We start from the raw sequence: 12,600 nt of genomic DNA, 5'->3' as shown, positions 1-12,600 counted from the left end.
GAAAGGAAGTAAGGCGGTTGTAGACAATACGCTCAAGGAGTTTGGAGGCAAAAGGGAGAAGAGAGATGGGTCGGTAGTTGGAGAGAGTGTTTGGATCAAGGGTAGGTTTTTTAAGAATAGGAGAGATGAGAGCGTGCTTGAAGGCAGAGGGGACAGTGCCTGATGAGAGGGAGAGATTGAGAAGGTGGGAAAGATGGGAACAAGCAGAAGAAGAGATGTGGCAGAGGAGGCGGGAGGGGATAGGGTCAAGTGGGGAGGTGGTGAGGGGACAGGAACGAATGAGGGCCATGACTTCCTCTCCAGATGCATGGGAGAAAGATGACAGAGTTGGTGCGAGGGATGGGGAGGGTTGGTAAGGGATGGGAGAAGGCTGGTTACTGATAGTCTGGTGTGATGTCATGTCCTGACGTATGGAGTCAATTTTGGATGTGAAGTAAGTGGCAAAGTCAAGAGCAGAGAGTGAGGAAGGGAGACGAGGTGGAGGTGGGCAGAGGAGTGAGTTGAGAGTGGCAAAGAGGCGCCGGGGGTTGGAAGACTGGGAGGAGATGAGGTTCTTGAAGTATGACTGTTTAGCAAGAGAAAGGGCAGCACTGAAGGATGAGAGCATAAGTTTGAAATGGAGGAAGTCTGCCTTAGAGCGTGATTTCCTCCAGTGTCGCTCAGCAGTACGTGAGCATTTTTGCAGATATCTGGTGCATTTGGTGTGCCAGGGTTGAGGTGTTAATTTGCGAGGGTGAACAGTGGTTGGTGGAGCAACAGAGTCAAGAGCAGAAGTAAGGGAAGCATTGTATGTGGAAGTGGCTTGTTCAGGGCATGAGAGAGAGAGAGAGAATAGGAGAGAGAAGTGAGTCAAACAGGGAGGAAAGGAATGTGGTGTCAATAGCTTCAATGTTACGCTTAGTGATGGTAGCCTTAGGAGGTTGAGATGGGGAAGTCGAGAGAGATAGGTTGAAGGAGAGCAGGTGGTGGTCAGAGAGGGGAAATGGGGAGTTGGAAAAATCAGAAATATCACAGCGGTGAGTGAAGACCAGATCCAGTGAGCTCCCATTCACATGGGAGGGTGAGGAGGTCCACTGGGAGAGACCAAGTAAAGAAGTGAGGTTAAGGAGTTTAGAGGCAGGGGATTGTGTGGGGATGTCAATAGGGATGTTGAAATCGCCTAGGATAATGGTGGGAATGTCAGAAGAGAGGAAGTGAGGAAGCCAGGAAGCAAAGTTGTCGATGAATTTGGAAGCAGTGCCAGGGGGGCGGTAAATGACAGCTACTCTAAGATGGACTGGTTGGAAGAGACATATGGAGTGGACCTCAAATGTAGATAATATAAGGGATGGTTCTGGTGGTATGAGTTGGTAGGAGTAACTAGAAGGTAAAAGGACCCCAACACCACCCCCATGGCGACCCCCAGGTCGGGGGGTGTGTGTGAATGTAAGGCCCCCAGCAGAGAGAGCAGCAGCAGAAGTAGTGTCAGAGGGCGTAATCCAAGTTTCAGTAATGGCTAGTAGGTGTAGGGAGTTGGAAATGAAAAGGTCATGAGTGGGGACCAGTTTGTTACAAACGGATCTGGCATTCCAGAGGGCACAGGATAGGGGGTATGAGTTTGTGGGAGAGATGTGAATTAGATTTTCAGGGTTGCTGTAGCGATGAGGTGGGATTAACTTTGAGGGCAGGGATGAGAGAGTAGTGATGGTACGGGTGCCTGAGATAGGAGGGGAAACTGCAGGAGGTGGGCAGGGAGGGAGGTCAGTGTGATGTGGATGGGGGTGTGGGGAGGTGACAGGGAAGGGAGAGAGGGAGCAGGGCTGAGTTGTGGGGTAGCAGGACCATGGGGCAGAGGTGAATGAAAGTGGGGTAACAGGAAAGGTGGGGGAAGGAAACAGAGGGATGGAGGGGAGACAGAGGAGGAGGTGGAGGAGACTAGGGGGGGGGGAGGATAAAGATACATTATTAGGTAGACACTGAGTGATGTGGGGAGTATAAGAAAGCATTCACATAGTGTTAAGTAGGTAAATAGGTTGAGGGAAAGTGGAAGGAGGAGAGGAGACTGTAAGGGAATCCGAGCAGAAGAATTGTAGAAATGCAGGTGAGAAAAGCAGTGTAGGCTCAAGGGGTGTAGATTTAGTATGAAATGAGTCAAAAGCGTAGATAAAGTGGGTGCAGAAATGTATTTGGAGTGTAAGAAATGAAAGGATTGTGAGAGGTTTAAGAAGCAATGGTAATTATGTTAGATGTTTTAAGTGTTTGCAGGTAAAATTGCATTGGTGCAGCTGTGCTTAAAAAACAAAATTACAATAATACAGATACAGGCATTTGTAGGTGAAATGGATGGTTTATGAAATGTCCAAGTAAGGTAGTTCTGTGCTATGTAATCAGATGCAACAATCAGGAGGTGAGTGATCTGAGGAGTAAGTGACTCACATTTGTTATTAGTTCTTCAGTTTTCTTTGTTTTGTTAGATTGGTGTGCTTCTGTTTTCCTTCTTTTTCACTTCGATTGAACGCTAATTGAACACTGCTGTTATGTGTCAATTTTATCACGCTTTTATAAAAATGCACGCTTAGATCAATAAATGCACAGCCAAATGGCTTTGCACAGCCTACACCATTGGACTTTAGTAGAAGACTATTACAAGTGAAACCAATAATTGAAATCTGTAACCACACCCCACCCCCTCAAATGCCAGGCAATAAATTACCTTAAAAACAACAACCAGGCATTCCACAAAGATTAAACTGGGTCTATATCATTCAAAACTTTAAAAAAGTACTTCAAAATCACATACTATGCAATAATGTTTCAATTTGCATTACCCAGCAGAATTAGCTTTGCATATATAGATATAGTGCAGCAGAATAGATTGGTGGTTGTAGTCAATTGTAATTACCTGTAGGTGACAAGAAGAGAAGAAACGTCAATTCACAATCGATATCAGCTGAAGATAAATTAACGCTGATTGAACGCTGCGTTATGTGTCAATTTTATCACGCTTTGATAAAAATGCATGCTTAGATCAATAAATGCACAGCCAAACAGCTTTGCACATCCTACACCATTGGATTTAAGTAGAAGTCTGGTGGTCAGCAAAATTTTGCACTGTCCTCCTACTATATATAGTGCGCACAACTACTAAAATACACCACAGGTATGGATGGATAGTATACTTGACGACACAGAGGTAGGTAGAGCAGTGGCCTACTGTACCGTATTGCTATATATTATATACTGGTGGTCAGCAAAATTCTGCCCTGTCCTCATACTATATAATACAATGCAGCACAGATATGGAGCATTTTTCAGGCAGAGAACGTAGATATTTTCAGCACACTGAGCACAGATATTTGCAGCACACTGAACACAGAAACTGAGAAAACGCTGCACGTCCTCTCCCTATCATCTCCAATGCACAAGTGAAAATGGCGGCGACTCGTGGCTCCTTATATAGAATAGAATAGCTGCTGACGGGCACGATTGAGGGAGGAAAGGGACATTTGAATCCAGCCCATAGATGCAATGTGAATATGTAATTTGTACCTTCCTATCTTAAAATGTATATACAGTGTATATGTCACAACTGAGGGCCTGAGCTGACTGGAGGCAGCCTCAGTTGTAGGGGCTGAGGTGTAGTGGAACCTGGGAGGTTGTATCAGACCCCTGGACATGTAAGTTAAATGTAGAAGAATTGCCCGAAGGCGTGCCCACGACAACCAGGATAAAAGTCAATGATGTTTATTTTGACAAACTCCATGCATCACAGCAGTAATAAAAGAGAAACATAAAATCAGCAGAGAAATAATACAGTTCCTGGGTACTACAGGAGGACAAGGACCAAAGGGCTCTGGTAGTATGAGACAGTTCTTATTATCTTCTAGTTGGAAAGGCTCGACTGTAGCAATGGAGATAGCCTAGCTGGTGTTCCAGGAAAAGCTGGGCTGCTGTGGATAAAATGGCAGCTGTGGGTACTGGCTGAAACCAGACTGATGTAAGCACGGAGTGGATTGCTGGATGGAACCAGCCAAATAATAAATGAAGCTTGAGAGCGATGAAATATGATTGATATATGGAGTTTGAGAGCGGTGAAATAATAGTGCCGGTGGTGAGTGGTAATCTGCGGAAATGATACCAGCACTTTAAGAAGAGCTGATCTCTGCTGGAAGCAGGTAAATCTGTAACTGGAAACAGATGAGTCCCAGAGGACTGGAGAGTCAGGCTGCACCGCAGGTGGTAGACTAGAGCGGGTCTCTTTAGTGGAGGTTTGGAGATGGTAACTGGAACCTGGAAAACAACCACGGGAGAGAGACAAACTGGAACTAGGTTTGACAACCAAATCACTGACGCCTTCCTTGCTCAGGCACAGAATACTTATACCTGCAGCAAGGAAGGGATTGGCTAGGCAATTATGCAGATTACAATGGAAACAGCGGATTGGTGGAAATGAACAGGTGACAGAATCCAACATGGCTGCGCCCATGCAGACACTTGGAGGGAAGATTGGTTTGAAAATCCATGTGGGAACTTTAACAGCAATGGCGGCGCCGGCCACAGTAAACAGGAGACGCCAGACTGATGAGTGCACATTTGAACCACGCGGGCAACAGCGGAGGCCGCGGCTGACATAAGCGCCACTCTGACATCCTGCATGCAGAAACTCGGGGACGGCGGCGGAGGCCGCTGGAGATGCCATTCAAGATGTAACATGGCGCCGCTGTGACAGCGTCTCAGAGTGACAGGAGAGGAGGCAGGAATGGGGACATCAGAATAACAGATGGGATCCGGTCCTGGAGCGCTGAGCCAGCCTTAGGAGGCATCTGAAAGGTAAGTTATGGCGTCCAGATACCCGGATCGTGACAGTATACACTAGAGGTCTTTCCGAACCCCCTAATCCTAACATTGTAATTTGCTTTAGGGCGCACCTCCAATTAGTCTAGTGTTTCTCGCTGCCTTTCCAATGAAGCAAGTTTAATTTAGTAATAGGTGAAAAACCATCCCTACAAAGGTGTTAATCAGAGACTTGGCTTTGTGGACACTTTTCAGAGAACAACTTTGTTAGCATAAAAGTAAAGCCAGAAAATGAAGAGCTGTTTAATCACTCAATTGGATTTTTTTGCCAGCATATTTCTTTTTCTCTGCAACCCACTGCTAAATTGTGCTTCCTAGCTGTTTTTATAAAATCACTGAATCAAATCTAACTCTGATTACATCAGAGAAGGCCAGGTACCCTACACCATAACAGGGGGTTTGAAATTTTGACTTGTCTACTTAAAGATCACCAAAATCTGATAACAAGGTCAATTACGTCCCTGGTTGGGATTGAACCACCAACCTTTTGGTTTATAGCCGTACACACTAACTGATTGCGCCACAGAGACACTTTGCAAAAGTACATACTGACAAAGGCTAATAAGCATTCATCTAAAACGTTTCCTAGAAAAAATTTAAAAAGTCAATAATCTGGAGAGTTTTTGTAAGATGTTTCTTACATCCACCAACGAAGAAACACATTGGTACTTTCCCATGATGAGTGAGTGCTTCAGGATCTCTTGCACTTACATGTGCAGCAGAGTACTGCAATGGAAGCATGCTGGGCCCATAACCCAGAGGTAGGCAGATTGAAACTATCCTTTGCTATATGCATTTTTTTTTTGTTAATTTAAGTAATCAAAACTGGGATTGATATTTTTGCTCTTTTATTTTTACTTAAAGTACAATAACTTTTACCATTTTAATTTGTTTTAATAGTATATTGACAGTATTGTTTTCTTTTATAAATCCACTTAATTTTCTTTACCCTATTATTAAAATGGTAATTGACAAAAACAAACTACATTGTCACCAGAAGAGCAATACAAAATGTACAAGTGATATATTAAAATCATCTTTCCAGCTTGAATTTCAATGATGCATTGGGGCAACAATTTTTTTAGCAACATCTTCACCCTTAAATAAAGATTTTCTTAATTCCTTACCTGTGTGCTAATTAGATATCACCTTGTTTTCACATTAAACAGACTTCCACATGAGAAAGCAGCAAGGATGCAGTGGCGTTAATGTTTCCTGGTGTCAACCTGTATTATTTCAGTAGACATTGAAATGAGGATGCATCTTGCTGCCTTTCCAATGAAGCAAGTTTAATTTAGTAATAGGTTAAAAACCATCCTTACAAAGGTGTTAATCAGAGACTTGGCTTTGTGGACACTTTTCAGAGAACAAATTTGTTAGCATAAAAATAAAGCCAGAAAATTAAGAGCTGTTTAATCACTCAATTGGATTTTTTTTGCCAGCATATTTCTTTTTCTCTGCAACCCACTGCTAAATTGTGCTTCCTAGCTGTTTTTATAAAATCACTGAATCAAATCTAACTCTGATTACATCAGAGAAGGCCAGGTACCCTACACCATAAGAGGGGGTTTGAAATTTTGACTTGTCTACTTAAAGATCACCAAAATCTGATAACAAGGTCAATTACGTCCCTGGGTGGGATTGAACCACCAACCTTTTGGTTTATAGCCGTACACACTAACTGATTGCGCCACAGAGACACTTTGCAAAAGTACATACTGACAAAGGCTAATAAGCATTCATCTAAAACGTTTCCTAGAAAAACTTTAAAAAGTCAATAATCTGGAGAGTTTTTGTAAGATGTTTCTTCCATCCACCAACGAAGAAACACATTGGTACTTTCCCATGATGAGTGAGTGCTTCAGGATCTCTTGCACTTACATGTGCAGCAGAGTACTGCAATGGAAGCATGCTGGGCCCATAACCCAGAGGTAGGCAGATTAAAACTATCCTCTGCTATATGCATTTTTTTTGTTAATTAAAGTAATCCAAAACTGGGATTGATATTTTTGCTCTTTTATTTTTCATTAAAGTACAATAACTTTTACCATTTTAATTTGTTTTAATAGTATATTGAAAGTATTGTTTTCTTTTAAAAATCCACTTAATTTTCTTTACCCTATTATTAAAAGGGTAATTGACAAAAACAAACTACATTGTCACCAGAAGAGCAATACAAAATGTACAAGTGATATATTAAAATCATCTTTCCAGCTTGAATTTCAATGATGCATTGGGGCAACGATTTTGTGAGAAACATCTTAACCCTTAAATATTTTCTTAATTCCTTACCTGTGTGCTAATTAGATGTCACCTTGTTTTCACATTAAACAGACTTCTACATGAGAAAGCAGCAAGGATGCAGTGGCGTTAATGTTTCCTGGTGTCAACCTGTATTATTTCAGTAGACATTGAAATGAGGATGCATCTTGCTGCCTTTCCAATGAAGCAAGTTTAATTTAGTTATAGGTGAAAAACCATCCCTACAAAGGTGTTAATCAGAGACTTGGCTTTGTGGACACTTTTTAGAGAACAAATTTGTTAGCATAAAAATAAAGGCAGAAAATGAAGAGCTGTTTAATCACTCAATTGGATTTTTCTACCAGCATATTTTTTTCTCTGCAACCCATTGCTAAATTGTGCTTCCTAGCTGTTTTTTATAAAATCACTGAATCAAATCTAACTCTGATTACATCAGAGAAGGCCAGGTACCCTACACCATAAGTGGGGGTTTGACATTTTGACTTGTCTACTTAAATATCACCAAAACCTGATCACAAGGTCAATTATGTCCCTGGGTGGGATTGAACCACCAACCTTTTGGTTAGTAGCCAGACACACTAACCGATTGCGCCACAGAGACACTTTGCAAAAAGCACATACTGACAAAGGCTAATAAGCATTCATCTAGAACGTTTCCTAGAAAAACTTTAAAAAGTCAATAATCTGGAGAGTTTTTGTAAGAATTTTCTTAAATCAACCAACGAAGAAACACATTGGTACTTTCCCATGATGAGTGAGTGCTTCAGGATCTCTTGCACTTACATGTGCAGCAGAGTACTGCAATGAAAGCATGCTGGGCCCATTACCCAGAGGTAGGCAGATTGAAACTATCCTCTGCTATATGCATTTTTTTTGTTAAAGTAATCCAAAACTGGGATTGATATGTTAGCTATTTTATGTTTACTTAAAGTACAATAACTTTTACCATTTTAATTTGTTTTAATAGTATATTGACAGTATTGTTTTCTTTCAAAAATCCACTTAATTTTCTTTACCCTATTATTAAAATGGTAATTGACAAAAACAAACTACATTGTCACCAGAAGAGCAATACAAAATGTACAAGTGATATATTAAAATCATCTTTCCAGCTTGAATTTCAATGATGCATTGGGGCAACGATTTTGTGAGAAACATCTTCACCCTTAAATAAAGATTTTCTTAATTCCTTACCTGTGTGCTAATTAGATATCACCTTGTTTTCACATTAAACAGACTTCCACATGAGAAAGCAGCAAGGATGCATTGGCGTTAATGTTTCCTGGTGTCAACCTGTATTATTTCAGTAGACATTGAAATGAGGATGCATCTTGCTGCCTTTCCAATGAAGCAAGTTTAATTTAGTAATAGGTGAAAAACCATCCTTACAAAGGTGTTCATCAGAGACTTGGCTTTGTGGACACTTTTCAGAGAACAAATTTGTTAGCATAAAAATAAAGCCAGAAAATGAAGAGCTGTTTAATCACTCAATTGGATTTTTTTGCCATCATATTTCTTTTTCTCTGCAACCCACTGCTAAATTGTGCTTCCTAGCTGTTTTTATAAAATCACTGAATCAAATCTAACTCTGATTACATCAGAGAAGGCAAGGTACCCTACACAATAAGAGGGGATTTGAAATTTTGACTTGTCTACTTAAAGATCACCAAAATCTGATAACAAGGTCAATTACGTCCCTGGGTGGGATTGAACCACCAACCTTTTGGTTTATAGCCGTACAGACTAACTGATTGCGCCACAGAGACACTTTGCAAAAGTACATACTGACAAAGGCTAATAAGCATTCATCTAAAACGTTTCCTAGAAAAACTTTAAAAAGTCAATAATCTGGAGAGTTTTTGTAAAATGTTTCTTCCATCCACCAACGAAGAAACACATTGGTACTTTCCCATGATGAGTGAGTGCTTCAGGATCTCTTGCACTTACATGTGCAATAGAGTACTGCAATGGAAGCATGCTGGGCCCATAACCCAGAGGTAGGCAGATTAAAACTATCCTCTGCTATATGCATTTTTTTTGTTAATTAAAGTAATCCAAAACTGGGATTGATATTTTTGCTCTTTTATTTTTCATTAAAGTACAATAACTTTTACCATTTTAATTTGTTTTAATAGTATATTGAAAGTATTGTTTTCTTTTAAAAATCCACTTAATTTTCTTTACCCTATTATTAAAATGGTAATTGACAAAAACAAACTACATTGTCACCAGAAGAGCAATACAAAATGTACAAGTGATATATTAAAATCATCTTTCCAGCTTGAATTTCAATGATGCATTGGGGCAACGATTTTGTGAGAAACATTTTCACCCTTAAATAAAGATTTTCTTAATTCCTTACCTGTGTGCTAATTAGATATCACCTTGTTTTCACATTAAACAGACTTCCACATGAGAAAGCAGCAAGGATGCAGTGGCGTTAATGTTTCCTGGTGTCAACCTGTATTATTTCAGTAGACATTGAAATGAGGATGCATCTTGCTGCCTTTCCAATGCAGCAAGTTTAATTTAGTAATAGGTGAAAAACCATCCTTACAAAGGTGTTAATCAGAGACTTGGCTTTGTGGACACTTTTCAGAGAACAAATTTGTTAGCATAAAAATAAAGCCAGAAAATGAAGAGCTGTTTAATCACTCAATTGGATTTTTTTGCCAGCATATTTCTTTTTCTCTGCAACCCACTGCTACATTGTACTTCCTAGCTGTTTTTATAAAATCACTGAATCAAATCTAACTCTGATTACATCAGAGAAGGCCAGGTACCCTACACCATAAGAGGGGGTTTGAAATTTTGACTTGTCTACTTAAATATCACCAAAACCTGATCACAAGGTCAATCATGTCCCTGGGTGGGATTGAACCACCAACCTTTTGGTTAGTAGCCAGACACACTAACCGATAGCGCCACAGAGACACTTTGCAAAAACTACATACTGACAAAGGCTAATAAGCATTAATCTAGAACGTTTCCTAGAAAAACTTTAAAAAGTCAATAATCTGGAGAGTTTTTGTAAGAATTTTCTTAAATCAACCAACGAAGAAACACATTGGTACTTTCCCATGATGAGTGAGTGCTTCAGGATCTCTTGCACTTACATGTGCAGCAGAGTACTGCAATGGAAGCATGCTGGGCCCATTACCCAGAGGTAGGCAGATTGAAACTATCCTCTGCTATATGCATTTTTTTTGTTAAAGTAATCCAAAACTGGGATTGATATGTTAGCTATTTTATGTTTACTTAAAGTACAATAACTTTTACCATTTTAATTTGTTTTAATAGTATATTGACAGTATTGTTTTCTTTCAAAAATCCACTTAATTTTCTTTACCCTATTATTAAAATGGTAATTGACAAAAACAAACTACATTGTCACCAGAAGAGCAATACAAAATGTACAAGTGATATATTAAAATCATCTTTCCAGCTTGAATTTCAATGATGCATTGGGGCAACGATTTTGTGAGAAACATCTTCACCCTTAAATAAAGATTTTCTTAATTCCTTACCTGTGTGCTAATTAGATATCACCTTGTTTTCACATTAAACAGTCTTCCACATGAGAAAGCAGCAAGGATGCATTGGCGTTAATGTTTCCTGGTGTCAACCTGTATTATTTCAGTAGACATTGAAATGAGGATGCATCTTGCTGCCTTTCCAATGAAGCAAGTTTAATTTAGTAATAGGTGAAAAACCATCCTTACAAAGGTGTTCATCAGAGACTTGGCTTTGTGGACACTTTTCAGAGAACATATTTGTTAGCATAAAAATAAAGCCAGAAAATGAAGAGCTGTTTAATCACTCAATTGGATTTTTTTGCCAGCATATTTCTTTTTCTCTGCAACCCACTGCTAAATTGTGCTTCCTAGCTGTTTTTATAAAATCACTGAATCAAATCTAACTCTGATTACATCAGAGAAGGCCAGGTACCCTACACCATAAGAGGGGATTTGAAATTTTGACTTGTCTACTTAAAGATCACCAAAATCTGATAACAAGGTCAATTACGTCCCTGGGTGGGATTGAACCACCAACCTTTTGGTTTATAGCCGTACACACTAACTGATTGCGCCACAGAGACACTTTGCAAAAGTCCATACTGACAAAGGCTAATAAGCATTCATCTAAAACGTTTCCTAGAAAAACTTTAAAAAGTCAATAATCTGGAGAGTTTTTGTAAGATGTTTTTTCCATCCACCAACGAAGAAACACATTGGTACTTTCCCATGATGAGTGAGTGCTTCAGGATCTCTTGCACTTACATGTGCAGCAGAGTACTGCAATGGAAGCATGCTGGGCCCATAACCCAGAGGTAGGCAGATTAAAACTATCCTCTGCTATATGCATTTTTTTTGTTAATTAAAGTAATCCAAAACTGGGATTGATATTTTTGCTCTTTTATTTTTCATTAAAGTACAATAACTTTTACCATTTTAATTTGTTTTAATAGTATATTGAAAGTATTGTTTTCTTTTAAAATCCACTTAATTTTCTTTACCCTATTATTAAAATGGTAATTGACAAAAACAAACTACATTGTCACCAGAAGAGCAATACAAAATGTACAAGTGATATATTAAAATCATCTTTCCAGCTTGAATTTCAATGATGCATTGGGGCAACGATTTTGTGAGAAACATTTTCACCCTTAAATAAAGATTTTCTTAATTTCTTACCTGTGTGCTAATTAGATATCACCTTGTTTTCACATTAAACAGACTTCCACGTGGCGTTAATGTTTCCTGGTGTCAACCTGTATTATTTCAGTAGACATTGAAATGAGGATGCATCTTGCTGCCTTTCCAATGAAGCAAGTTTAATTTAGTAATAGGTGAAAAACCATCCTTACAAAGGTGTTCATCAGAGACTTGGCTTTGTGGACACTTTTCAGAGAACATATTTGTTAGCATAAAAATAAAGCCAGAAAATGAAGAGCTGTTTAATCACTCAATTGGATTTTTTTTGCCAGCATATTTCTTTTTCTCTGCAACCCACTGCTAAATTGTGCTTCCTAGCTGTTTTTATTAAATCACTGAATCAAATCTAACTCTGATTACATCAGAAAAGGCCAGGTACCCTACACCATAACAGGGGGTTTGAAATTTTGACTTGTCTACTTAAAGATCACCAAAATCTGATAACAAGGTCAATTACGTCCCTGGGTGGGATTGAACCACCAACCTTTTGGTTAGTAGCCGGACACACTAACCGATTGCGCCACAGAGACACTTCGCGAAAAGTACATACTGACAAAGGCTAATAAGCATACATCTAAAACTTTTCCTAGAAAAACTTTAAAAAGTCAATAATCTGGAGAGTTTTTTTAAGATGTTTCTTCCATCAACCAACGAAGAAACACATTGGTACTTTCCCATGATGAGTGAGTGCTTTAGGATCTCTTGCACTTACATGTGCAGCAGAGTACTGCAATGGAAGCATGCTGGGCCCATTACCCAGAGGTAGGCAGATTAAAACTATCCTCTGCTA

At 39.5% G+C, this 12,600-nt stretch overlaps 2 non-coding genes across 2 annotated transcripts; both read right to left on the bottom strand.

Annotated features, from left to right (window-relative positions):
* Positions 1-7,622: 7,622 nt before the first annotated feature.
* On the bottom strand, positions 7,623-7,696 carry TRNAS-ACU (transfer RNA serine (anticodon ACU)). The gene has a single exon. It is a non-coding gene; the product is annotated as a tRNA-Ser (tRNA).
* A 4,570-nt stretch (positions 7,697-12,266) lies between these two features.
* TRNAS-ACU (transfer RNA serine (anticodon ACU)) lies at positions 12,267-12,340 on the bottom strand. The gene has a single exon. It is a non-coding gene; the product is annotated as a tRNA-Ser (tRNA).
* Positions 12,341-12,600: the final 260 nt, after the last annotated feature.

The sequence above is a fragment of the Pseudophryne corroboree genome, chromosome 8 (assembly GCF_028390025.1).
Source record: "Pseudophryne corroboree isolate aPseCor3 chromosome 8, aPseCor3.hap2, whole genome shotgun sequence".
In the NCBI taxonomy this organism is placed as follows: Eukaryota; Metazoa; Chordata; class Amphibia; order Anura; family Myobatrachidae; genus Pseudophryne; species Pseudophryne corroboree.
The sequence above is the reverse complement of the archived record's forward strand: the minus strand, read 5'-3'. Positions and strand labels throughout refer to the sequence as shown.